This window comes from Ovis aries, chromosome 22 (assembly GCF_016772045.2).
Source record: "Ovis aries strain OAR_USU_Benz2616 breed Rambouillet chromosome 22, ARS-UI_Ramb_v3.0, whole genome shotgun sequence".
NCBI classification, from domain to species: Eukaryota; Metazoa; Chordata; class Mammalia; order Artiodactyla; family Bovidae; genus Ovis; species Ovis aries.
In genome coordinates, this window is record NC_056075.1 from 43,808,008 (window position 1) to 43,835,852 (window position 27,845).

The 27,845-nt window shown below is 54.4% G+C and overlaps 2 protein-coding genes across 6 annotated transcripts in view; both read right to left on the minus strand.

The window, feature by feature from the left end:
* The window catches only part of FAM53B (family with sequence similarity 53 member B), a 113,482-nt gene that overhangs the window by 82,246 nt on the left and 3,391 nt on the right, over nucleotides 1–27,845 (minus strand). The window contains exon 1 of one of the 4 annotated variants that reach the window (XM_042238563.1): nucleotides 8,291–8,398. The exons of 2 other annotated variants lie outside the window; for them this stretch is intronic. The gene's annotated coding sequence lies outside the window, so the exon portion shown is untranslated. Of the gene's footprint in view, nucleotides 1–7,493; nucleotides 8,399–27,845 lie in introns of those variants that run through there. One more of the 4 variants, XM_060404823.1, reaches the window with a different exon arrangement.
* The window catches only part of EEF1AKMT2 (EEF1A lysine methyltransferase 2), a 40,263-nt gene continuing 39,240 nt past the window's right edge, over nucleotides 26,823–27,845 (minus strand). For both annotated transcript variants that reach the window (XR_003586555.2, XR_003586554.2), the window contains one exon: nucleotides 26,823–27,032. The gene's annotated coding sequence lies outside the window, so the exon portion shown is untranslated. The remainder of the gene's footprint in view (nucleotides 27,033–27,845) is intronic.

Genomic DNA, 27,845 nt, shown 5'->3' on the forward strand with positions numbered 1-27,845 from the left:
CCTCTGCACAGGGGCCAGTGACGCACAGCACTGCTGGAAGAGGCTGGGAGTGGGGACAACCCAGACGGCCACCAGCAGGCAACCGGTAAGAGAAATCACAGGGCCACTGTGTAAATGAATAACGCCCCGTCACCTGCACCGCAGTTTTAATGAGGTGATTCTAGTGGTGCCGACATGACACACTCTCCAAGATTCACTGTAAATGAAAACAGCAAGGGGAGGAGAACGGGGTGGTCCCACAACCACGTGGTCCTGGAGTGGGAGAAGGCATACTTTGAGTGTACAGCCTTACACACGCACACGCACGTGGTTTGTGTATTTCATCCAGTGCTTGTAAGCATATTAACACCTTTTTGATCACAAAGAAAATAGGTAAGACTTCAAGAGGAAGGGAGGAGGCAACTGGGAAGAGCGAAGCATGAGCGAAGCCAGGCAGCCTGGCCTGCATGTGGTGGGGGCGGGAGCCGTCAGCCCACCGGTGGCAGGCACACAGGGTATGTGGAGAAGGGCAGCAGCGGGACAAGGGTCTGGAAAGACAAGAGTCACACCAGACCAAAGGCGCTGATGCCAGGCTCCATCTCGCAGCCACGGGAGGGCCCCCAAGGAGCTGGAGTTGGTGGGGTTGATCAGTTGAAACGGTCATGTTGTTTGTTTCCTTTGCAACACCTAGCAGGGTGTCTTGACTACACCAAAAGCTTCACACGTTTTTGGAACCAGGCTGAATCGTAGCAACTTTTGAAATAATCTGGGCACATTCTCAGACCCTGTGAGGCAAATCCAGACCGGCAGAGCCTGGCACCATGTGGAATTCCCTGGGATTCCTTTGATCCGTGGCATGGGTCTGGCCAAGCTCACTGGGGAATGCCAATGCCCGTCCAGGGACTCAGAGCCCAGCCTGAGAACGGGGCCAGGGACTTCTCAGGCAGAAGCCAGGAACTTGACCTTTAAGGGACAACTATGTGCCCAGCTCTACCCGAGGTAAGAAGGAAGTACCCCGGAGTCCACAAGTGACAAGGGAAAGACCTGCTGAGCTCATCTGTGGGGCACAGATCCTACCCTGGCCTGTTCGGTCTTCTCTGAGCCCGTATTAAGAACAGCTTCTGACTGAGAACGGCTTCTATCTACTGAGCACCGACCGTGTACCAGGTGCTTTATATTCACTAGTTACACGACAGATGTAACTAATAACAGTTTACAGACAGATGAAGTAACCCACCAGGGATTCAGGGGTGAGCTCCCGAGCCTGTGCTGCCCACCGGAGCCCACCTGCAGCAAAGCCCCACCTGACCTGCCTCTCCATCCCAAATGCATCCTTCAAAGCCCCATCGAGCAACTCCCATACAACCTAGCAAGCGCACTCCTTGGCACGTAACTCAGAAAAATGAAAGCTTATGTTCACACAAAGCCCTGCACATGAATGCTCATAACAGCTTTATTCAAAACAGCCAAAACCAGGAAACAACCCAGATGTCCTTCAACGGGTGACTGGCTGAACAGACTACGGGACAGACATGCTGTGGGATGCCCCTCGGCACTGGAAAGGGACGAACCTTTGATACCTACTTGGATGAATCTCCAGGGAATTATGCTGTGTGAACAATCCCAATCCCCCAAAGGTTAATTACTGCCCGACTCTTATTTATGTAACAGTCTTGAAATGACAAAGAGACAGAATGGAAGACTAGCTTTAGTTGCTGCTGGGGGTCTGGATGGGCGCTTGGGAAGGCAGGTGGGAGAGGGAGGAGGAAGCACTTATGCAAAGGGCGGGGACCCTCGAGGTGATGAAAATGTTCTGCATCTCCACTGCATCCGTGTCGACTTCCTGTTTGTGATTTGCACTATCGTTTTGCAATGTGTTAACTGCTGCGGGAAGCTGAGTGAATGATACACAGCATTTTCTACGATTTCTTACAGCTACATGTGCATTTACAATGATCTCAAACTAAAACGTTTCCTTCCAATTTTATTGATATAAATTGATACACGGCACTGTGTACATTTCAGGTGTACAGCATTACGGTCTGACCTACATACATCATAAAATGATGACCACAAGTTTGGTGAACACATCCATCATCTCGTAGAGATACAAAATCAAAGAAGCAAGAAAAAGCAATGTTTTCTTGTGTCAAAATTTTATTTCGACTTTGTTTTGTGATGTGGACCATTTTTTTAAGCCTTTATTGAATCTGCTGTAATATTGCTTCTGTTTTGGGTTTTTTTGGCCATGAAGCACATGGGACCTTTGTTCCCCGACCAGGCATCAAATCCATAACCCCTGCATGGGAAGGCAAAGCCTCAACCACAGGACAACCACTGGTGTCACACTTTTAAATGGAAAAAGCCCACTCCATCGACGCATTCATCAAAACTCATAACACCAAACACCAATGAGTGAATTACACTGCACAGATATATGAAAAAAAAAATTTTTTTTTTAAGGGGCCCACATGGCTGCCACTGCCTATACAGGACGTGTGCAGGGTGGGGCAAGGACCCGTGCTAAGGGACTGGGCAAGTCTCGCCATCGCCCTGCAAGTCACCTGACTAGTTTCCTCATCTTTAAAACCAAAGTGAGAACACCTTTGCTCTGCGGGCTGCCGGGAGAATTAGGTCAAGCAAAAGCACGGAACAGCGCAGCACAGAGAAGGCCCCAGACAGTGGTGCCCACTGCCCAGGGCACCCACGATGGCCAACGGGCACCAAGTGACACTGCCCGGAGTCTACAAGAGGCCTCGACCCAGCCCTGTGGCAGCCTGGCTCCAGGTCCTCCTCGACCTACCCCTTCACAGCTGTGCTTCCAGCCTCCAGCTTCCCGGGCACCAACGACAGGCTCACTCATTTCATCTAATTCCCATGAACAGCTGTTGCTGCTAACAGGACTCCCATTTTCCAGATGAGAAGACTAAGGCTCCAGGAAAATAAATCAAGCATTTGCCCAAGATCCTGCAGCCTAGAAGGGGTGATGGTGAGATATGAATCCAGGTCTGCCTCCTCAGGACGCTTCACAGACAGGGGCTGACTTGGCTTTGTCACACGAGCCTTTCCTAACAAGCAGCTCTCTTGGTTTTGCTTTGCAACCTGCAATGTGCCTTCTGCAAGCCCCGGAGCCCAGCTGTCTGATGTCACTGTGGTTGGAGACGCTCAGCTTCTGGGGAGTGGGAACCCTGCCCGGTGCACACCAAATTCCTTTATATACGCAAAAAGTTCTGTAAACTCTCAAATTCTATATGACTCTTCAGAAGATTACAGGAGTTTACCAAACGCTTCTGTAATGCGTTTTGAAGAGCTACCCTTTGAAAAGAAACTGACCACACTGGAACTCGCCCAATTAAATGTTTCCTTCTTTTAATATCCTTATCCTGTGTTTACTACTTGTGCAACTTAGTTTTATAGCAGGAGAATATCTCACCACCCCAAACACAGGACTCGGAGCAAAACCTAAACATAACCTTGGCCGCTGACAGTGATTTTCCTGATGGCCTGAGCAAGTCATTCCCCCTCAGCCTCCGTGTCCCTCCCCCTCCCGTTAGCCACAGGAAATGGGAGAGAAACAGCAGTTCTGCAAGGTCCTGGAGAAGGCTGTGTGCACTTCTCAGCTTCGGTGACTTCTCAGCTGCTGGTGTGACAGAAGCAATCTGTGGGCAGGCTCTGGAAGCTAATTTATGAACGTTTGAGGAAGCGCATCTTTCAGGGGGCCATGCGGCCTTTTGCCAGATCCCGTGACAAACTCCTGGAAGGGTGGAGAGGAGAAACTGAATCCTGTGGTCGCAGTCAGGGTCCACCTCTGCCAAGAGAAGGGAATTAAATCTGCCTGGGGAGGCCTTTTGCTTGCGGCTTGTGAAGCGAAGGCGTCTGAGTTTAAGGATAAAAACTTAAAAGCTGCCTAGGAACTTTTATCAAGAGCCCATACTTTCCCACACCGAGCTGATACTGGAAAGAGTCTGCAGTTTCAATAAGAGGACATGCCCGGAGAATGTGTTTCCCAGACGCTGGTGGAACGCTTAAACTAACTCCCTTGGCCTAGGTTCCCAAGTCTTCAGATCCTACTGAAAAATGACCGATCAAAGAGCGAGGCCTTCACCACCTGCAATGCACTGACAGAAAAACAGAGACAGATGAGACCTCTTACGTCAATACTTAAACACCAAGGACACGCTCGACACCAAATATCACTGATTTAAGGCAACTCCACAGCAGAGGCAACAGACAGCAAAGAAATAACCTTTTATCCACCATCTTCCCAGGAGCTTCCTGGTCTGTGTTTATGGAAATTAACAGGTGACATGGGGTCTACCTTTAACAGACCATGAATAAAATGTTAATCACTCAGTCGTGCCTGACTCTTTGCGACCCCGAGGACTGTAGCCCTCCAGGCTCCTCTGTAGGATTCCTCGGGCAAGAATGCTGGAGTGGGTTGCCATGCCCGCATCCAGGGAATCTTCCTGACCCAGGGAAGACCCACGTCTCCCGCACTGCAGACAGCCTTTTACCGTCTGAGCCACGAGAGCAGTCAGGCCCCCAGGCTTACCACGTCCTCAGAGCAGCCCTCCAAGCGGGCACTGCTGTTTTCCCATTTTACAGCGGGACAAGCTGAGGCCCAGGGTCACCAAGCTGTGAAGGGTGAAGCAAGGATTCAACCACGTCTGATGGATTCCAAAGTCTCTGTCTTAACCACCGAGGCTTCAACTCCAGGATCTGTTAACATTTATCATAATTATCCCACAAATATTTGCTCTCTCAAACGGACCAGATACCAAAGCACAGACGCTGGGTTTGCAAGACACCCCTTCTCTATAAGCTCTTCCCAAGGTGCTCCAGGCCACACCTCAACCTTCTGGGCTTAACGATGGAACTGGCACTAGGGTTCCCACCGAGGCAGGGAGTGGGGAGGTGGGAAGGTGGAGGTGAGAGCATACGGGTACTGCTTCCCCATCCCAAATGCAGGGAGGTGCAGCCACACCGGGCGCCAGGAGGAGGTGAAGGGCCTTCCAGGGAAGCCAGGGCGCCCCCAGGCCTGGGGCAGTGCTGCCGCTCCTCGCTACATCAGATTCTGAGTCCGTCGGCCCCCATCTCTCTGGGCTCCCACAGCCCACCCTGCCCTTCTCTCCAAGTCCATTTCCAGGGCGCTCTGGCGAGCTCTCCCCTCCAGGCGTATCGTCCGGGTGTGGGCCTCCTCTGGCCTCAACAGAGGCTCTGACAGGAGGAACCTGATCCGTGTCTGTTCGCGGAGTCAGTAACACGCTGGGGGACGAGCACTGGATGCAAGGTCCAGAATCACTCCAGGTTTAGTCCCGGGCAGGCTGTGGCACCTTGGACGCACATTATGACTTTGCTAAGCTTTGTGATCCGTAAGAAGTCAGCCCCCTTGAGTGGGAAGTTAAGGAAGGAAAGGTCTGCACAGTGGGGCCCCTGACGAGGGGCCCGGGGGACTGAGGTCCCCAGGTGAGCGCAGTTCAAGCACAGAGGGGGCCCTCCTCCAGCTCGTGGGAACTGGCTACCAGGTCATAGAACAGGCTCACCTCGCTGGGAGGTGCAGTGGCCAGATAATTGAATCCATGACTGAGTCTCATGGGGGCTCCCATCCACCTGTGGCAGGTGAGGAAACTCGGCTCAGAGAGGCAGCCCGGCCTGGCTACACCACACAGCCGACTCATGGCTGCCTGGGATTCTTGGGGGGCTGAGCTGTGAGAATAAAGCATCTGCTGTCCTTAGAGATAGCATGCTCACCCCATCTCTGATCCCTCATCCCAGAGTAAGGTGTGTCCTTGGGGGTATTTTCTGCAGTAACTAGGGTGATTGCCATTCCCTGGGCTAGACCTCCAGATAGTCAAAAGCCGCCAAAGGCCCAGTCTTGAGGGAAGGTTGAGCGGCCACGCCACCCAGCAGGAGAGGGACCTACCCGGTGCCCTGCGCTGAGCAAAGCGGCCCAGGCTCCCTCATGAGGCTGTCTTGATGGAGGGCAAGCGAAACCCTTGCTTTGGTTCAATGAGCTGTTGAACCAAACGGGGACTCTGTTCTCTGGGACTTTACACAGTCACTCTCACAGCGCTAAAGGGATCTGCTGTTTTTTTGTTTTGTTTTTTTTTTTTAAGCAAATAGCATTTCAAGAGGAAGGGGAGGAAGGACATTATTCAGGGACATGAAAGTGTTGAGACCCGGAGCCAAAACAAATCTGAACATGGGAACGAGACAGCCTGAGCTGCTTCTTGAAACTGAAGCCAGCTGCATGCATGACCTGTCAAGAGCTCATTCATCATGAGAAATAACTGACAGGCCAGTCTCCTATAAGCATTCCCGTGATCCTCGCTACCGCTGGAGTCATTCTAACCCGCCAAACCCGAGAGAGAGAGAGAGAGAGAGAGAGAGAGACAGACAGACAGACAGAGAGTGAGCGAGCGAGCAAGCAAGCGCGTCCTATGGACTAGAGTCCGAGGAGCGAACTCAAAAGGAAGGAAAGGAAGGCTGGGCGGGGAGGCTGAGGTGGGGGAGGACTAGCACTTACTGAGGGAGCACAGACTAGACACCGCCTTCTCCTCCAGACCAGGGCGAGGCAGAGAACAGAGGACGGGGAGACAGAGCCGGAGCCCCCGAGATAAGCTACTGCATGTTAAGCCACTTAGCCTAAGACGACCATGACCTGTTCTTCGCTCAGACCTATTTACAAGCACAGTGAATGTAATCAAACCACGGTTAAGGAAACAAAAGAGCGGAGGGGTTAAAAAAAAGAAAGAGAAAAAAATGGAACAAGAACAGAGGAGCCCAAGCAGTGTGGCCTCTTCCTGAAGGCGGCGGGGCTCAGGAGCCGGGGCTCTGGCCCGGCCTCTAGCCCAGCCCCATTTGCCAACTCACTTCCCCCGCGTGGTCTTGGTTCCCTCGCCTGGAAGCCTGGGCCACGCGGGCTCCGTGTCTGCTCAGTGAGCCCCAGCTGGGTGGTTCAACCAGGTCCTGCAGCCTCTCTGAGCCTCAGTTTCCTCCCCTGCATCATGAAAACGGGAGCCCGGGGGAGTGGAAGCTGAAGGTGTGTTATGAGCTGGGGGCGGGCGGGAAGGGCTGATGCCTGCCCTGCAGTCACGCTCTGGCGGCCAGGCCTTGGCCAGCCTTTCCCGTCCTGCTCGGACCCGACCTCCAGCGTTCAAGATCCCGGGAAACCCGGACAACAGCAAAGGCCGAATTCTCACTCGCTGCCGCCGCAAGCCTGAGCCGTGACCTTCTGTACAGCTGAGTGGGGAGCAGGAAGCCACCCTGATACTCCCTGGGGGGCCGGTGACGCCTGGGTTCTGGGGCTGGGGAGAGGGGTTGGCCCCACCCTTCCGGATCTATGGGTGCAAACCAGGGTGCCTGCACAAGCACATTTCCCAAGCTTGGTCCTTAAGCACAGCAGGGGCGCCTGGTGTCTTTCAGTGACATTAACAACGTTCGGGGATGAAGGAAGTTTCTTGGCAGGCCAGGAAGTTGAGTCACTCACCAGTTTTCACACCTTGGTCTCCTACCTTCTGCAAAGGAATATCCTCTTCCTCGGCAAAATATTTACGGATTTTTGGTGGGCTGGAGGACCCGTCCCCAGCCAGGCTGCAGGCACACCTCCAAGCCAGCACGGCTCGGGCAGGGAGAGGCGGTCCTGACCCGCTCCAGCCACACCAGCCTTGCCCTCACAGAACGCCTGGTCGCCGAGCAGAGTGCACGGAGTCCCCCCACAGCAGCCGGCACTGGGGCCACAGCTGGGAGGCAGCCCCTCTCTATCTCAGGGGCCCCCGCAGTATCACAAGTGTCACCCCGGTACATGGGAGGTGACGCAACGGTAAAGGACTGCTAGGGACATGAGAACCAGGCCTCCCATCTGCCGCTCGCTCAGGAGGTCACACCCTGACCTCATCTTGCGGACCAGGGGCCTCACCCTCCTGAACCCACCAGTGTTACAGGGTCTAGTGCAGAAATGAATCAGCCAGGCTAACTGATCTACCCTGAGGCTTCCGCCCTCCCCTCTGCCCCTCGCGCTGCAGGCGCCACTGCACGTTCGAGAACGCCGTGGGCGGCCAAGACGAAACTCTTCCAGGTCCGTCGTCACGACAAGCACCCTTGAACTTCGGGGCACCTCACAGTCAACATTCTCCAAGCCATGCCTCTGGTGCCTCCCAGGGGGCTTCCAAAGGGTGGGCCCAACTCCACCTAGATGACGCTGACATCAGCGCGAGGCAGAGAGAGGCACTCTGTAAACAACAGCCACCTGTCCGCACAGGCAACACCAGACTCTAGAGGAGGCGGGAGAAGGGCTGAGGTCCGAACTCACAGCAAAGCCCAGAGACTCGGTTCTGAATGATTTAGAATGGTTCAGGAGCAGAAGGCAAGGAGCAGCAGCTCAGGGTCTTGGCTCCTGCTTCACCTTCCGGCAGGGCGTGGGGCAGGGGAAGGGAGGGGCACCTCATTTGCAAACCCATCTCCACTTCCTCTAAGCGCCAGGGTGGATGTGACAACCAGCCTCACGAGCACAGCCCTCCAGGGGGTTGAAGGGGAAACAACGGGGCCAACCCAATTCCCGAAACCCTGCGGAACCCTTGCAGGGCCTCCAGGGTATCCAGACAGCTCTAAGGGCGACTCCATGACAGACTTAACCCAACCTCGGGAGGTGAGAAGACCACCTCCTTTGTCAGAAATGGCTCGGGCCCCGGAAGAAACGTAGGTTCGTTCCACATTTGCCCACGACATGCCCCAATATTCCTGAAAACCCGCAGATGTGCCCGCGGCTGCTGTCATTGTCACGTTACTGTCATCGTCCCCTATCAGGGCCAGAGGAACCAGGTTGTGGTGCAGGCTTGTCCGACCCTCAGGAAGTGCATTTCACTAAGTCAGCAGCTAAGCTCTACAGCCAGGCATTGGAGCACCTCCCAAACCCACCAGCGGGCGGGCTGGCCTTCGCCCCACGTAGAAGGGGCCTCGCCCTGCTCAGGAGCCTCCTCTGGAGGAGATGCCAAGCAGCCAAGAGCAGGAAGGGGCAATGCCCGCCTCCTTGGCCAGGAGGAAGCCCCGAGGAGGTGAGTGTAAATTATCAATGTGCTCAGAGTTATAAAGCTTTTTTTTTTTCTTAGAAAAAAAAGAAGTTGTCAGACTGAGTGAGAGGACAAGATGAGACTGGATGAAATTTAACAGGTCCTTGGACAGAGGTCATCGTTTGACACCAAAACCAAGCTTCAGGTGTGCTGGGTGAACGGTTAACAGCAGGCCGTCCTCCCGGGAAGCCGGGTGGGACGGGGCTGTGCTCACTCACTCTACAAGCCCTTGTCCAGTGGCTGCTTGGTGTCTGCAGGCGTTGAAGACAAAAACACATGTAAGCCACAGGCCCTCCGTCCAGAGAAGTAAATATTATTAACTGATGTATGAGTGAAATAGAAAGTAAAATGCACTAAGAGACGGAGAACATTTTAAAAGACAAATGACATGATAACATACCTGGGTGCATTCAAACCTGGGCATCACCACCTTTACGGGGTGCATGCAAAGCCGTGCTGGGGTCTCCCCCCTTCAACCCTAAGACATGATAACATAACTGGGCCTTTCCGGAGTGCAAACCTGGGCATCACCACCTTTATGGGGTGCATGCAAAGCCGTGCTGGGGTTTCCCCCCTCTCACCCTTAAGACATGATAACATAACTGGGCCTTGCGGAGTGCAAACCTGGGCATCATCACCTTTATGGGGTGCATGCAAAGCTGTTCTGGGGTCTCCCCACTCACGAAACTGGGCCTTCTGGAGTGCAAACCTGGGCATCACCACCTTTATGGGGTGCATGCAAAGCCGTGCTGGAGTCTCCCCGCCTTACCCTTCGGGAAGGGTTTTCTTCCTGAGCAGATTCTCGTTCACATCAGTTATTAATAAACCAACAGAACACTCGCTTGAGCCATGACGCTCATGAAGCTCAAAGCCCACAGCATGCCCAGACGTGGCATTCACGCCCACCAGGCCCCAGTAGCCAAGGCTGGCAAAGTCGCTCTGTGGGCCCCAGGTCTGGCCACACCTGGGAGTCAGTGGCACTCACAAGCCCACAGTGGGTCCCACTTCTCAGAGGGGTCAGATATGGGAGGCACCAACAGAATAAAACAGTTTCTCCCCCAAACTTTCACCCCAACCCAATTTAAAAGTCACCTGCCTCCCACAAAGCGGAACAAAAGCAAAAACATAACTTGGGGAAACATGGTCTGTGCCATGCTACCGTCAACCAGGCAGCCTTCCCCTTTGAGCCTCAGACGGCAAATTAATCTGCCCTACAGATTAGTCCTGCTCAGGTGCAAAAAATATGCATCTTCACCATAGATAAGACGGAAGGCAACTTAACTAACAGTAACGACAGGATAAACAGCTGCCCAGACATCCATGCAAGGGACAATATGCAGCTTTTCAAAAAACTTGATAGGTACCAAGAGGAAACCATTTTCCAGTCCAGTGCTGAGAGAAAAAGCAAAGACAGTGGACACAGCAAGCTCCTATTTGGGTAAAACTAAATAAATGTAATCATAATACAGAAGGATGCAAAAAAACCAATATGAGGGATCATTGGGAGAGGAAGAGGGTGGCTGATAACAGAGTGGGGAGGAGGCTCTTCAAGGAATACCATTTTGCATGTTTTGAACTTTGAAGGTGTGTCCTATGCAAAAAAACATAAATGTTTAAAATCAAAAGTCTGTATATATTTATATATGGTTGCACATCCATGGAATATCTCTGGGAGAATAAACAAGAAGGCAACAAGAACTCTTCCAGGGAGACAGGGAGGGAGGCAGGGAGAGCTCCTTTCCACAGCTGAGTCTGACCAAGTGTATATATTGTCTGTTCTTAAAAATCACACACACACACACACACACAGCTGCCAGTAGTTGCCCAAATAACCCCCACGGTTCCACGTGTCCCGAGCTTTGCTCACGCTGAGCTCTCTGGTTGCTCGTCTCTTAGCCTTGTCCATCTCCAGCTGAGCTCACGACCCTCGGCTCTTAAGACGCAGTTCAGGTGTCTCCCCCTCCAGGAAGGCCTTGCCCACCCCGCAGACGGAGGATCAAAGGAGCATGAAATGAACGGGCAGCGTGTCCATCTCCCCCACAGGCTGTGAACCTCAGGAGGGTGAGAACCCACCACAGTCCCAAGTCGCAGGACCTTGCATGGACAACTGCTCAGGGAAATGTTTGCTGAACCCAAAAACCACATTCACTCCATTAAGTCGGGTCTCGACTTTCCTGATGCCAAAAGCTGTTGAAACCTCTCTTGTTTGTGGGGTTTCTCCACAGCTATCAAAATTGGGCTGTTGGCACTAAGTCGAAGCATTGCACGAATGCTCTCTTGGTCCATGGAGAGGCTGGGCTCAAAGCTGTCTAGGTTCCACGGCAGCAGAGCAGGAGCAGAGCATGTGGTCGGAACAAAATCTCTCTGATACCACTCACCTCCTGGAAACTTGCAAATACCCATCAGGAGGCTCCCTGGGCAAGCCGGCAGGTTGGCAGGCAGCCCTTCACACACCCAATCCCAGGAAAACCTCAGCCCAGGGTCCTTCCCTGTGGTTTTTTTTTTCCCCCCAAGTTTAGCTTTTAGGAGAAAGCACCTGACTGCACTCAGGGCTGGCGGGGAGGCAGCACCCCCAAATGCTGGCGTCCCCTGAGAAGCTGGAGGCCTGAAGGCCAGCAGCCAGCACAGTGAGCAAGGAGGGCCAAGGGGCAGGACCGCCGGGGAGAAGTCAGATGCGCACGTGACGCTGTGCTCCTGAACAAAGGGCAGCTTCTGAGGAGCTCTGATTCAACAGGCAGGTCCTACACACACTCTGCCTCCTCCTCCTGGTACAGGGGCTGCGTCCCCTGTCCCACACTGCCCAGGCTGGCCGTGCCAGGGTCTGAGAAAGGAAAGCAGAGGGACCCAGCCAAGCCCTCACACACCACCCGTTGCTCACAGAGTTATACCACAAGGCACACCTTGGAAGAAGCCACAACAAACCTGTACTGTGTACTGAAGAGCGGAGACATCCCTTTGTTGGCAAAGATCCGTATAGTCAAAGCTACGTTTTTTTCCAGGAGTCATGTATGGTTGTGAGAGTTGGACCATAAAGAAGGCTAAGTGCCGAAGAACTGATACTGTCCAACTGTGGTGCTAGAGAAGACTTCTAAGAGTCCCGTGGACTGCAAGATCAAACCAGTCAATCCTAAAGGAAATAAACCCTGAATATTCATTGGAAGAACTGATGATGAAGCTGAAGCTACAATACTCTGGCCAACTGATGCCAAGAGCTGACTCATTGGAAAAGCCCCTGATGCTGGGAAAGACTGAAGGCTGGAGGAGAAGGGGACGACAGAGGATGAGATGGTTGGATGGCATTACTGACTCAATGGACACGAGTTTGAGCAGGCTCCGGGAGATGGTGAAGGACAGGAAAGCGTGGCGTGCTGCAGTCCACAGGTTCGCAAAGAGTTGGACACGACTTAGCGACTGAACAACAGCGACAACACTGAGTGCCAGGGCAGATGCGTGCTGCAGGGCAGGAGCGAGCTGCGGCCCCAGACAGGGAGGTCCAGGTCTGGGCAGGTGTCCTAGAGGCGACAGGAGTGTCGGGCTTCATGGAGACAGGGCGAGGCCCTGTCCAGAAGCAGCCGACTGCTGACGCACCCAGGACTCCAGGAGCTGGGGGCAGGTGAGGCCCTTCCCGCTTCAGCAGAAGGAGCCCCATGCTGCCCAAATGGGCACATGTCCGGCTGATGCCCGCAGCCCTCTCAAGCCCCTGGAGGGTGGGGGCTCTGCCATCCAGGGGGGGCCTCAGCCGCACTGGCCTCCCCACCCCTTGCCTGGCTCCACCTCTCCAGCTCTCGGCAGGTGGGAACACCAGGCCAGCAGCTGAACCTCGAGGGGCACCCGCCGAGCAGGGCCAGAGCATCCTGAATGGGCGTCCCACGCCACCCCCTTCCATAAAATGGCAGCAGGAAGGTACCCAGGGTGAAACAGCTACTCTGCTCTCCCGGCGCGCCAGCAGCCCGCCTCCGACCCACGGGGCTAGCTCAGCCGCCCACAGACAATACGGCAATTGTGCTCGCTCCCAGGGGAGGGGGAGCGGCCACGTCCTGCCCCACGTGAGAATGTTGCGACCGTCCCGGACTCCCGAGTCACAAATATGTGATCAAGGCATGTGCCGAGCACGCGCTCACCACGTGTTTGCATGCCTATGAAAGCACAAAAGCACAAGGGCCCGTGTGCTTCAGCTGCTGGGACTGGGTCCGGGGACAGCAGAGGACGGGGGAGTGAGAAGTGAGTCCCAGACACAGCACAGAGACACTTCATTCAAAACCATGACTGCTTTATTGTCCCCCCCAGTTTTTGAAGGGAAGTGGGGGCGGGGAGGTGGGGGAAGTGGACAGTCCTTTACAAAACAAAACTGCACGGAAAACTGCAAAGTGAGGCAAGACTGGTGACTGCCATCGCGTCCAGCTACTCCATCCGAGGCTAAAGACGGACGGGAGACAGGCAGTGATTTCAGATTCACACAGGAAAACTGAAAACCAAAAATGAGGTGAAATTCATCTTCACAGGCAGGCAGCCGCCACCGACAACAACACTGATATCAGGACACCTGAGTCAGAGGGCGCCTCGGCCTCAAGACTGATGCCTGGAAAGTCATGGGAAGCAGGCGCAGAGCACACGCGTTGTGAGGGGAACGAGCTGCCCATGAGGCAGGTTACCCAGCATCTCCGTGCAGATGTTAACTCAGCCCAAGTGCAGCTGTTCCTTCATGAGACAGGGTAAAATAAACCTACCTGGGAAACCAAAACTCAAAAGACCCCATGCGCCATAACTAAGACCTGGCCACCAAATAAATCGATAAATTTTTTTTTAAAAAAAAGATGCAAAGCTTTGTGTGTACGTCAAAGAACAGCAAAGTAAAAAGGGGATCCGAATTGCAAGCAGGGCAGGCATCAGAGTCACTGGCTGGGAACCACACCCTTGCTGGGGTGAACACTGGAGCCTCTTTCAACAACGTGGTTACCAGTGCAGTGGTTCTCAAAGTCGTGGTCCTGGGACAAGCAGCAAGTTGCTTCACCTGGGAACTTGTTAGAAACGCCAAGTTTCACTCCCCACCCCACCCAGAGTGAATCAGAGACTCTCTGAGCAGAGGCCAGCAATCAGGGCTTTAACAAGCCCTCCAGGTGAGTCTGATGCTCCTTGAATGTTTGAAAACCAATGTTCTACTTGATTTGTTCCTTAGAACCCGGATACTTGGGAGGGGAGGACATTTCTGCAGATGAAAAAAATGGGGTCCATCAAAGTTGTTGTTCAGTCCCTAAGTCATGTCTGACTCTGACTCCAAAGACTGCAGCACGCCAGGCTTCCCTATCCTTCACTATCTCCCGGCGTGCATGCTAGGTCGCTTCGGTCATGTCAGACTCCTGGTGACCCTATGGTCTGTAGCCTGCCAGGCTCCTCCATCCTTCAGATTCTCCAGGCAAGAATACTGGAGTGGGTTGCCATGCCCTCCTCCAGGGGATCTTCCTGACCCAGGGATTGAACCCACGTCTCTTAGGTCTCCTGCATTGGGGGTAGATTCTTTACCACTAGCATCACTTGGGAAATTCACTATCTCTCAGAGTTTACTCAAACTCATGTCCATTGAGTCGATGATGCCATCCAACCATCTCATCCTCTGTCATCCCCTTCTCCTGCCTTCAATCTTTCCCAGCATCAGGGTCTTTTCCAATGAGGTAGCTCATCAAGAGGCCAAAGTATTGGAGCTTCAGCATCAGTCCTCGCAATGAATATCCAGGGTCGATTTCCTTTAGGATGGACTGGTTTGAGTCTCATGCAAATGTCCATGAGGTCAGAAAGGGGTGGAAGGTCTCGGTCCCACCACCAGCACTTCATCTGGGCCAGGACCTGGGGACTTAGATGAAGATGACCCAATGCGTGCTTGTCCTTAAGGAACTCCTAGCAGCCCCTAGAATGCTCTCAAGAACACCAGTGGGGGCAGGGCCTTTGGGGTCCTTCTCAGGAGTCTCAGCCCTGGGGGGGGTCAGGGGCTGGACAAAGCCCACAGGCATGGAATGGATTGGCTGGGCGGGGAGGAGGAGACAGATGGGGAGGCAGAATATTTGCCACAAGAGGAGGAAAAAAAATGGGGTTGAAGAAAAAAGAGTAAGTGAAAGGAGAGACTGATACTAAATACCTGGAGGAATACGAGAAGAAAAATTCAATTCCTAGGGGGAAAAAAAAAAATTGCCATTTGGAGGCTCTTCGCTTCCACTTGGTTCATTGAGTCTCTGTCGAAAAGAATAAGCTGAGAGACTCTGAGAAGCGTGTTTTCATTTACCCTGAGAAAGTTTTTCTCTCTCGACCACCAGCAGAAGTTATCTACTTGATACATGGCAGCTAGACTGCCTGTCAAGATAATTTAGAGATTAAATCTTTGTTTAAAAAAAGAAAATCCTGCATCATCTATTAAAATCATGGGAGCACTTTTGAACTAAGAAGATTAAACTGGGTGAAGCAACTGAGTGTGACTGTAGGGGGTTTGGAGGGGGACAGAAACGATCTGCAGGGCAACTGGAGGGAACCCCACGCTGCAGACTGGCTTCCAAGAGTCAAGGGTCATTTTTCACGGAGCTGACTGGGGGTCGTGCGGGCAGTTTCAATGGGAGCAGCCAGAGGGAAGCCTCACGGAGATGAACAGAGTACTTTCCCGGCTCATCTCTGTCGGTTTCCTTGCAGGTGGCACAAGCAGCCAGGTAACGGAGGGAATGACTGTGCACTTGGGCATTTCCACCACCGTGCACCTTGAACCATACAATCCGGGGGGCCAGAAAACCTAAATCTGCCTTCTGAACGGCATGTCCACTCCAGCGATCTCAAACATCTTCCAGAGCCAAGCAGGGACTAGAAACAGGTGAAGCCTGATGGGGAGAAACTGTGATGCTGAGCAGGAAGCCCCCGGGAGGCTGGATGGCTGGCTACCCTTGCCCGGCTGTGGGCGGGGGAAAGAGGACCAAGGATAATACTATATTAAAGGTCTTCTGATGTGTCAGAAAAAGCTGACCATCTAGATTTCTCTGTACAATCTTGGTTTTTAAATGTTGTCAAGAAATGCAGAAGTGCCTAGAGCACCCTGGGAGCCAAACAAACTTTGCCAGGGGACCACATCTGGCCCCCAGAACATGGGCGCGCAGTCTCTGCTCTAAAGGATGCTTACTCAAGCTCCGAGGCCATTCAGACAACTGCACTTCATCTCAGTTTGAAAAGCCCAGTGGCTTTGCCCTGAACACCCCACCGTCACGCATATCCATCTGTATCACTCCTGGCTGGTTCTGAGTTAGAGGAAGCCCTAAAAAGGACTAGAAAGCACAGACTGTCTGAAATTCAGAGCACACCACGGCAGCACCATGACGCTTGCAATCCCTAACGGCAGAGGCCTGCCTTCCCACCCACATGATCAGAGAGGTGCGTGAGCTGCGGCCTTACTGGGAGCAGAGGACGGCCGGGGTCTGCCCCACCGTCACCGGGAGGGCTCCCTTCCAGCCTCTGCCACAGTGGGGTATCAGGGAAGGGGTGCTTCCACGCCAAGTTCTTTAAACAAATCCAAGTAAACCCAGCAGATAGAAGAGATGGTTCTGGAGCCCCAATGCCTACACGTGGCTGGCTTCCTCGATCACGACTCCCGCACAGAACACAGGATCCTGTTTTGATGACCTCTATGCAAGATACAGAAATGAGACGGGGGTTTCCTGCCTCTGATTTCAAAACAGCCTGGGACAAATGAAGCCTTCGTGTACCACAACCACACATTCAGAGGGACAGCTCCATCAAGCAGGCTTTCTTAAATGTCAACCCACAGAGCAACCTACTCCTCTTCCCACAGGCCGTGATAAGACAGTGGTGGTGGCGGGGGTCGCGGGGGTGCTGTCCAGAGAAGGAAGAGACTCCTCTTGCAGATGGTGGCACGGTCGCCAACGGGGGATGGCACCGGGTGTGAAGCAGAAATGGGCTTCGGAACAGGAGAACTGGGGTCTGGCCTGTGAGGATGGGCCTGCGCTCGGACATACCCGCAGCTCAGTCCCCTCCTGTGGAGTGGGGCTCATTAGCCAACAGCCAACTGCCTGGGTGACCATCAGACAAAAGACAGGCGCAGGGCCGGCACGCAGCAGGTGCTCACGCAGCACCAGCTCCCTAAGTAACGAGCCACTTCCACGGTGCAGGCGCTGTACCAGGGTTCCTGGGGGACACACACACTGCCCCTTTCTGGGTGGTGAGACCAGCGGTGCGCAATCCCGGGCATGGCCCAATCTGCCAATGCTCTCAGGCCCCCACCAGCCTTAGAGGGCAGGCCCAGGAGGCCATCCTCAGGGGCTGGCTAGAGGCCGAGCGTCAGAGGAGGGGACGCAATCAGGCCTGGGCTTCCAGAGCTCTTGCTCCATCTCCTCGTAACCCCAACTTCCTCCTCACCAAGCACTTCTTTCATGCAACTCTTCTGCGGCTGAATTCACCAGGCTTATCTGGTGTCCTCCCTTTTGCACCCTTGCCCAAAGTCCGGGAAGCTCCCCCTGATATCTTAGGCTTGCATCTTGGAGATGTTTTCATCCTGACGCAAAGGGAGTGGGCACTAAGCTGGGTGACGCGAGCAGACTAGACTCATGGAAACCCAACGTGGACAGGCCCAGCCATTCCCAAGGGCACCAGTGGACCGGACTCCTGGCAAAATGCAGCATCTCGTGAAGGCAGTGAACCCCAGACCGGGACAGCTCAGCGGAGAACAACCCCGCAGAGTCTCTCAACTTTCAGAGTCCACCAGCGTCCAGCAACGCGGGGAAGCGGTTCCAGCAGCAATGCATTCACAGTCGGGCCCCACATACAGAGCTCACATCCACGCTCCCCACATTTGCTGTCCCACCTCAGAAGGACTCTACCCCTAACTAGCTTCCAAAGGGACTGGGAGTCAGCGAATGTGGGAACCAAGCAAGACGAGAGTTACAGTTCAGCCCAGCTCACAGCTAGTCAACAGACTGCCCCAGCGCTGCAGCTGACGGCACTGTAATGAGAAAGCCACGTGATGCTGGCTAGTGGCGGGGCCTGGAACGTCTCTTCCTTCCTCATGCTACACAGAGGCCACCATTCTAAATGAACAGAGTAGTTCCTTATCTGTTGCCCATAGAAAACACGGCCATCCTATCAAAACAAAAATGTGCCCCTCGCAGGAGGAACAGTGATATGACCCACCGGGTCCAGGTGGTCTGGAGCGGAGTGTGATTGGAGCACAGGCAAGGGAGGATTTCTGTGGACTTCCACACAGCCCAGCGTGTGTGTACACCGGCGTGTGCACACACACACACCAGCGGGGGGAAGTGCTGGGCACAGCAGAGCTGATGTAGCCACCGGCCCAGGTGAGCCAGGAGCCAGGGGTAGAGGAGCTGGGGTCACAGGCTGGAGCGGCAGGGCTGAGGGGGTCCTCGCATAGCCACTGGTCACTTGGAGTTGGGCACTGTGGTCTGCACAGTAAGGGGCTTGCCCACAGTCACAGAGAAGGAAGGTCTTGGGGCAGCTTCTCCATTCCAGGCCGAGGCCCCCCTGTCACATCACACATTTCCCCATCACCTCCGAGTCAAGGAACTCACTCTGCACTCTGTGTCCCTTCTTTCCCTGGAGTGCCTCCTCCATACTTCCGGTTCCCTCACACACTGGGAGACGGTCTGGGCTTCCCGGGTGGCACGGGGGTAAAGAATCCACCTCCCAACACAGGAGACGCGGGAGACTCAGGTTCGATCCCTGGGTCGGGAAGATCCCCTGGAGAAGGAAATGGCAACCCCACTCCAGTATTCTTGCCTGGAGAATCCCATGGACAGAGGAGCCTGGCAGGATACAGTCCATGGGGTTGCAAGAGTCAGACACAATTTAACACACGCACGGGAGACTAGGCCTAGCGCACTTCTGCCCCCAGAACGTTCTGTGCCGCTGGGCTAAGTTTTATATCTGCACCTTCCAACATGACAGTGAGGAACCGCACACAGCTACTGAGCACGTGATGCGTGGCTACTGCAGGTGAAGAACTGATTCCTTAACTCCACTGTTTTAAATTTAAACAATCATAATTGTGTCAATTATCCCTCAATAAAGCTGGAAAAAACTTTAAGCAGCTACCCATGGCTAGCGGCTACCAGCTGAACAGCACAGGTTTGGTATACAGACCCATCCGTACAGGCGGTGGGTCAGCTCATTGGTTTTTTTTCTGTAAACCTCTTGAGCTCTGCAGACCATACGGTCTACCCCACCGCCTCCCATGACCTCACCTGGTCTGTCCACAGATCCACCCAGACCCCAGGCAGAAGCGGCCAGCCTGCTCTTTCTCTAGCAGGTGCAGGCAAAGGGCTGGCTGGGCATCCGCATTTCAAAGCCAAGGAGGGTACCAGCAGGCCAGGGGCCTTCGGGCCAACCCAGAGCCTGTGCCAGGCTGGCCCTGCCCTTCCGAGGCTGAGGCGAGCGCCCCGGGTCACGACCTAGAGCAGAGATGTCCTGGGGTCTTTTCTGCAGCCCTTGAGAACATGCCTGAATCTTACAAAAGGTTCAAAAATCTGATACTTTCCGTTTAAGCAAATTAGAACCCAATCACCTGCGGAAAGGCCACCTTCTACGTGCCTCAGCCAGCAGCCCAGGTGCCTGATGGGCATGGTACTTCCCCTCTGCTCTGCAGCTCACCTTCTGGGTCCCTTTCAGCCTCCAACAGGCCTGACCACTCTCTTACTTTTCTAACAGGTGAGGGCAGTTTGCTAACTGCCCTGGCAATCAGATGAACAAGAGCAGCCAGCTTACTTAACTTCTCTCCTCGAGACTAAATGCTGATGTACAAAACCTCCCACAGGCTTGGAAAACACACCCTGAAAGCCGAGATGGGCTGCTGAAGGGCCCAGCCTTGGAGGTTCACTATTCTCCTTCGTTATTGTCCTCTGGGCCTAAGTCACGTGCCACACAGCCACCAGGGCCTGGAATCCTGGCTGGCATCTGAGGGTGTGGAGTCCCAGGCGCCAGGTGACCCATGCAGAACATTCTCGCGTGTTTGTGTCAGCAACTCCCCACCCTTTGAGATCACCAGCGAGAACACGCTACAGCAGAACCCAAAGGGCACCCACACTCCTTTTTTCCATCACACCAACGTGGTTACTTTCTTCTCCTTTAAGGGGAAAAGAAAAGAAAAAGCAGGTGTACCCTGAATCAGACTTTTCCAGCTCATGCAATGCCAAAAGGCTTTGTTCATTTTGATTCCTTTAGTTCCAGTCAGGTGCAGGCAAGGAACTCTGGAAGATCTTGGGGATCCCAAGTGCCCCCACTGAAAGCAAGAGTGGCAACTAAAATCAACACAAACCACATGCCTCCAGCCAAGTAGGTGCCACTTGGTGATAATTCCCTGTGTAGGGGGCTAGTCTTGGGCTCTCCCAGGAGGTCACTCAGAGGTCAAAAGGATGGGGCCCCTGAGCAGTCTTCCCAGAAGGGGGCCCCTGGTAAGGAGCAGGCTGTTCCCATCTCCTCCTCCCAGCTGCCTCCTTGCCAGCTTCCAGCGAGTGTCCGACTAACCAACCGCTACCTCTTTGGACCCTCATCCCTGCCTTCTCTCCTGGGTCACTCTGTGGTCTCCCGGGTGTCTGCTCCAACCCCACTCCACAGTGCTGCTCCCCAAGCACCAAGCCTCCCAGAGAGAGAAGCATCAGCAAGCGCCCCCAGCTCCCAGCCCACCAGGATAAAGTTCGGACTCCTCCGTCCAGCACCCGCACCATCCTGACTCACGGCTGAGCTGTGGGCCCAGCGGTATGCTTCCCACCCTCGAGCCTAGGTCGTCCTCCACCACGACGGGGTGGTCTCCAGCCACCAGGCCTCCGTGCTCCCTGCTCTGGAATGCCTCCTTCCCCACCCCCACCCAAACCCCTCCTTCCTCAAGCCTCCTGCTCAGCCCTGCTCCCTTGGGCTCGGTTTAAATGACCCCCCTGTGACTCCCACGGGACTGGGGCTCACCAGTGCCCCGTGGACCCACACGTCCACTACACTGCCCCAGGCGCATGGTGGGAAGTACTGAACACAAGTGCAGTCTGATGGTCTGCCGCTCAAGTCCACAAGTTCCTCAAGGCAGGGATTCAGGTCACTCATCTTGGGATTCTTCAGAGATGCTGACACATACCGTAGGTGCTTCCTAGCCACTGACTGAATGGGACTGCGCCGGGAAGGGGGGCCGGGGGGGCGGGGAGGAACCAGCACGCAGAGTGTTCTGTGGTTAGCAGAGAAGCGGCCATACAGCCAAAGAGGCACACGGGGCCAGGGTGACGGGCTCTGTCGCGTCCAGCAAGGGCGGAGGCAGCCCCGATGTCCTGGTCACCCCCCTCACACTGCCCTTCGGTCACTGAGCTTTGTGAGGTCCAGGAAAAGGGTCTGTGTCGAGGCCACCTGAGGCCGGCCACCTTAGTGGGTCCTCTACGGGGAGAGCTCTCTAAAGCCGGCCCCAGCCACCCAAGCCAGACTGAGGGCAGGAACAGCAACAGCCCGGAGTCAGGATACCCACCCAGACTCAGTGAATAGTCTGCACACCCCTGCAGGAATGGGTCTCCCCAAAGCTCCCCAAAGGAGAGGGTCTCCCCAGGAGGGTCTCCCCAGGAAAGGGTCTCCCCAAAGCTGTCCTAAGCAGAGCACCAGTCTCTCAGGCCAAGACTGTCCACCCTGCTCGCCCCACAGGACAGCCAGGCTGGGGCTGACGAGGGGACACTCGGGAGACACCAGGAGGACTTCCCTGGCAGTCCAGGGGTTAAGACGCCGTGCTTCCACTGTGGGCAGCGTAGGTTCAATCCCTGGGCGGGAAACAAAGATCCCACAGGCTGTTCAGCATGGCCGAAAAAGCAGAAAGATGAACATGAAAATAAGAAGACTTGGGGAATGGAGACCGCCAGGGACCACTGGCCTACCCAATCCCTGGGGAGGGGACGCACTCCCTTCCATCATCCCAGTCAAGGACTCATTTGAAAAGCTCTGATGAGCTTAGATGAGCTCTTGCTGCTGGAGAAATTGCCGCTACATGAGGGGCAAGATAGAGGGGCTCTGGAGGCACTGGACTCACACCCCAAGAGTCGGTGAAACGTGCCCCAGCAAACGCCCCAGCTCCAGCCACATAACCTGACCCGAGAGGACACGGGCAGTTATGAAAGGCAGCTCAGCAAGTTGAAGGGAGGGGGCAAAATAAAGACATCAGAGGTGGCGAGTCTGTGAAGAACCTTAAAGACAGTGAAGGACCTGCCACCCTCAGTCCTCAGGGGGATGCGGCCAGGAAGTGGCCACAGAATTCCTTCCCAGACTGTGGTGAGGGCGGAGCCAAGATAACGGGGCCACACCATGACACGCATCCAGTGTTCCATGCTCAGGACCAAATTCAATCACCTTTGGTAAACAGGAGACTTTGTTTCCCAAGCAAAAAATCTTAAAAGATTTTACCCATCTTAACTGAGAGACACACTGCAAACCAGATCGTAACATGGGCTTTCAACCTTTCTTCCCCCTAAATCACAAGACACCCACCACGGGAGACTGTGCGTAGAGAAAGGCGCTCTGCCTGACCTGGCCTCACCTGGCCAGCCAGGGCCAGCTCCAAGGTAGTCCCCACTGCCCTGTCCCTTGTTCAGTCACCCACTGGCCATAGGGACAGTCACCCCAGTCCTTCCCCTCATCGGTCCTGCCAGAGGCACATGCCTGCCACGAGCTGCACCACGACGTCCGTTGGGCTCTGAGTGCCCCCAACCGTGGTTTCCCTAGGTTTCCCCCCAACCCAGGGGCTGGGTGCCATTGGCCTGGCCACACTCCAGACGAGGGAACCCAGGCAGCAAAGGCAGTCCTGCCTAAGAGCGACCAGTGAGCAGAGGGCACACCTGGGATTCAAACCCCGGGCACTGACGCCAGAGCTGAAAACTGCCCTTGGGTTTCCCTTCCTCCCTGCCCAAGTTCCTCTGTAGTCCTCTGGCTGGCAGAACTTCTGCCCACCCAGTCCAGCTCACGTCCGACGGGCAGAACCACACCCTTCACCGGGGGGCTTCCTGGACAGGCCCCCACCCAACCCTGAAAGCACTAGGAGGCAGGGCGGGCGAGAGGAGAGACACGAGGCCACAGGGGTCACAAAGCCAACCAGGTCCAGCAAGTGAGCCATCGAGGGCCCGCTACCCTCCCCCGGGGAATCCCATCATCTGACTGCCCCTGGGCTTTTGGGGGGAAGGGGCCCCCAGGACCATGCCACAGAGGGCCCCCTGCATCCCAGACTCTGCCTGGAGTCTCAGAACCACCGACCTCAGCCCCAGCGCCGCCCTCTCATCCTGAGTGCAGAGGCAATTGGCCGTGGAGACCTGTGTCCTTCCACCTCCAAACTGGCAGAGAGGCAGCTTGCAGGCGGCACCCGGGACCTCCCTGCACTCCCAGGCTCCAAGCCAATGTGAAGGCCAGAGCAAGGGGAATTCCAGGCGAGGTGCAGGCCTCTCCCAACAGGGCCGTCAGAGCACTTGAGCCAGAGGGCGGCAGGAAGGAGGGTGGCCTCTCAGGGCGAGCCACCGCCTCCCCCCGGGGGAACTGCTCCAACTGCAGGGACACAGGCCTAGACAGACCCTGCTCCCTGGGCCCCGCGGCAGGCCCTGGCACATGGCCACCTGGGCCCCTCCTAGAGGTGGCAGCTCAGTGCCCAATCTCTAATCGCCAGGGGCCATCTCCCCAGACGATGCCCCCTGCTTATGGCAGGAAGCGCATCTCTGCTGCCCCGGGGGCAGCCACTGGGCCAAGAGGGAGCCTGGTGGCGGGGACAGGATGGAGGCCATCACGAAGAGCTGGGAGGTCACCGTCCTTCAAACCCGAGGCCAAGTCATTTCTCTAAGCAGCGGCATTTTCAGCAAGCGACGGAGCGAGTCCCTCAGCCACAGGCTGTGCTGAGGACTCGGTGAACGAATGAAGAAAAGAGGCCAGCACTGCAAGGGACGCCCGGCAGGTGTCCAATCAGTGTCTGCTAAATGAAGGCAGGAAGAACCCCCCCATGCCCGATCACCTCATTAGGCCCGAACCCAACTCCTCGTGAAGGAGAAAGAGCCCTTATTTATGCGCCACCACTGGCGCCCAGAAGAGCAGATGGACAAACCTTTGCCAAAGCGACCAAAGGCCTTTTGATCAAGCCTGAGGTTTCAGCACTTCCCCTCGGGTCTCAGTTTTCCCGGTGGACAGTGGCGGACTTAGTAACCCTGCACTCTCAACGACTGAAGGGAGGCCTGCTGCCCCTACATCGGGGAGGAAGTGAAATCTGGGATGGACGGTCCAAGCCGACTGAGGGTGTCGGAGGGCATGTTTCACCAGGCTAAAGATCACTGGACGAGGACCACGCTGCCTGCAGGTCTGGACTGCACAGCACACTGTCTCACGAGCAAGACGGTGTCCTGAAGTCTCACTGGAGAGGAGGCAGCACTCGAGTAGGGGACCTGGGGGCGGGGGGAGGGTGGGGACACAGGTTCTGGTCTCTCTGTGCACCGGCCCACGTGACTGGGCGAAAAGTCACCGCATCTCTCGCGGTGGGATTCACCTTCTGTAAGATTCCATCAGCAGGCCACGGCAGCTCCTGCTCTCCCAGCCCCTGGTCACCCGACATGGAACTCTACGAAAAACGTGATCTCAAGTATGTAGAAGGACAGGTTCCCGAAAGTCAGGTACCCTTAGGTGGCTGTCAGTATGATACTCACTGCAAACCAAGATGAAAAGGACCAGCGGCTCTCAGAATCACCGATGGACAAAACTGCTTCCTCCCGCCCCTGAGCCCCACACAGACAACATGTGCCCAACCTCCAGAAGGAATGCGGGACCTACGTGACCACAGACTGAATAAAACCTGCCCTCTTCACTCCAGAAAGGAGGTGGCTCAGAGGGGCTGTACCAAATCCTGTGAGGGGCAGCGAACACCTGGCTGGGCCGAAACAGGAACTACCTGGATGATGCCTGCAGCAGGCACTGGGCCCAGGGGTGGGTACCTCTCAGATTCTCCTTCGCTGAGACATGGCGGCAGCAGTGGAAAATTCCAATAGGTTTATTCCACTCCTGAACAGGAAGGCCCCTAATCCCCTACGAAGGAGAGGGAGGTATACATACGCAGGGTCTATTCCAGTCCTCATGCCTCAGTCTTAGATGCACAACAGAATCAACTCAGAAGCTTTAAAAATACCAACGCTGGGTCCCACCCCTTCTCTCCAAGATTCTGATGTAACTGGTCCGAGATGCTGTCTGGGCATCCAGACTTTTTTTTTTTTTTTTTAAACCTCCCCAGGTGATTCTAACATGCAGCCAAGGTTGAGGACCACCTCTGTGGACGCTAAACACTTAGTTAATGGAGATCCCAGGCCTCTCCCACAAACCCCTGAGGAGCAGAAAGGCCAGAAGACCCAGCCAGGCAGCCCTTGCTGGAGATGGGTCTCACTCTGCCTCCCCGCCGTCCCCCGCCTCCACTCCCACACACAAACCAGGATCAACCTGCAAAGAGCCATCTGTCTGAGACAGAACACAGGGCCTCTGCCCAGCCCTAGCTGGGGCATACCAAGTGCCCACACACTGGAGGATGGACAATTGTGTTCAGTTATTTGATTACTTTGGGCATGTAAACAGAACGTGATGTTGTGCAAACCTGGGGTGGCAAGTACCACAAAATGATTTACTCTGAAACATCTCACTCAGCTAACCAAAAAAAAAAAAAAAAAAAAAGGGAGATAAATGCTGGAAATCCTTTAAACAATCTCTTTGAAGGGAAAATGGGATCTGTATACATGGTGATGCTTCTAATGGGCTGCCAGATTTATTTCCCATTTCCCCCAGAAGGTCACTAGGAATAATCATATTTTCCTGTGAATCTGTCTTTTGTAAAGACAAAGCGAAACGTTTCAGTCTTCCCAACTGAGGCACTGCCTTTGGTCCTATGGCAGATACAGCAATAGAATTCAATCATTTCTTTAAAGGGGGAAGAAAAAAAAAAAAGACTGCAGAAAACACAGGGGCAATGGAAAGAGGCAGTTAAAATTTCTAAGTTTCCCTGTGGTGTTAACAAGACTAAACAAAATTTATGCTTTGAGATAAAACAGAACTCGGTGCCTCCACATCTTATGAACATGGTGTATGGAGAGCGGGCAGGCTTGTGGAGCCAGAGAGAATGGAACAGAGTCCCCAGACGCTCAGTCTTCCAGCTGCTGCGTCCCGGCGCCTCCCTCAGCCTCAGTTTCTTCAGCTGTAACCGCAGGACTGCTTTGAGAGTCGAGAGACAGTGGATGCAAAGCCCCTGGGCAAGGGTGAGCCTCCACAACCAGTGGGCACTGCTATTATTTCTAAAATAGCCCACCCCCATTTCAGCTAAATCCCGCTGCACCCAAGTTTTGTACAGGCCTGCATCTTGGGAGCCCCATTATATCATCGCAGGAGGAAAATCTGTTTCTTTGTTTTGTGGGAGAGTCAGAACAGGCAGGAGTTGGCTGCTCCTGCGTTCTGGGGTCAAAGGGGCTTTTTACCAACATGATTTGCTTTCACCTCCTTAGCGGGGAGCTGGGTAGAAAAAGTCCCTCCAGGGACTACAGCTGCCTATGGGTGGCGGGGAGGCTGTGAGATATTCCTGCACAGTCTGGCCAGGCTGTCCCCCTCCCCCCTGCAAAAAGCAGCATCCTGTGCATCAAACCCCCCCCTCCCCCGCCACCCCGCAGCAGGAGAGGAGAACCATAAAGAAGCGGGGTGCCCGTCACACTTCTCCCTGACGTGATGTGAAATTCTACAAGGTAGACCCTTTGAAATGCAAAATCTTCCAGAGTCCTTCAAATGTGTTTTTATTTTCTTGGGTTCCTAAGGCTGCTTTCAGACCCACCCATCAGCATTTCCCCTCTCAATCAACCCACACTTAACAAAAAAAAAAAAAAAGGAAGAAGAAGAAGATGAGGAAAAAGCAGCAGGAGGAGGAGCAGGAGGCAGCTGCAGCGAAGACGTCTCTGTTTTTTGAAAACGCTCAAGTATCTTCAATCTCTGCAAAGGGGAAAAGAAAAAAAGTTTGTCCTCCGCTCCAGCCTCCTGTATCCCTCCTCCAGGACACCCCGAAGCCAAGTTTCCTCTGGAAGGTTTCCTCCCCTCTCTGCTGATGCTCCAGATCTCAGAGAACTTTCCCGAGACAAGAACCCGGGTGCCTCCTGACCAGAGTTCGGGAGGGTTAAGACCGGCACCACCAAAACCACAACCCGCAATTTTCGAAGCCCAAACCTTGATCCAAAACCGTGTGCACAGGAGGTTTGGATTAAACATCAAAGAAGAAGTTACCTTACAACAAAGTTGTTTGGCCAAGAAAATTACTTCGCAGTAAGAAGAACCCTCGGGAACGGTAAAATTGCTTTTGAATATAGACTTTTCAGTGGCTGGGGTCATTAATCATGTTAATGTAAACTGAGCTAAAACAAAAATTCTCTGAGCGAGTCTCTGGGCACATCAGCGTATCTAAGCCTCTGGGTTTGTTTCCAAAGTTCACATCCCCGGCACGCAATGAAACTACTGTTAATGGGGTCAGCTATTACAGTGCAGTCCCCGACCTTGGGCCATAATAAAGGTGACTCAGTCGTGTAGAAAGAACCCTCATAAAGTTAGGCAGGAAACAAACACAGAAATTAATCAGAGAAGGAGAGTCGAGATTTCGGAAAGTTTGTTCATTGGGCAAGTTTAAACAGCAACTCTCCCTGGATGATCAGACGTTGTAGAAAAGAGCTGGGGGAAACCAGTCAGCATTCCTCACAGCACCCAAGTCCCCCGGCCCGGCTCTGCTGTGGAGGGTAGAGGGCAGGCCGGCAGCTG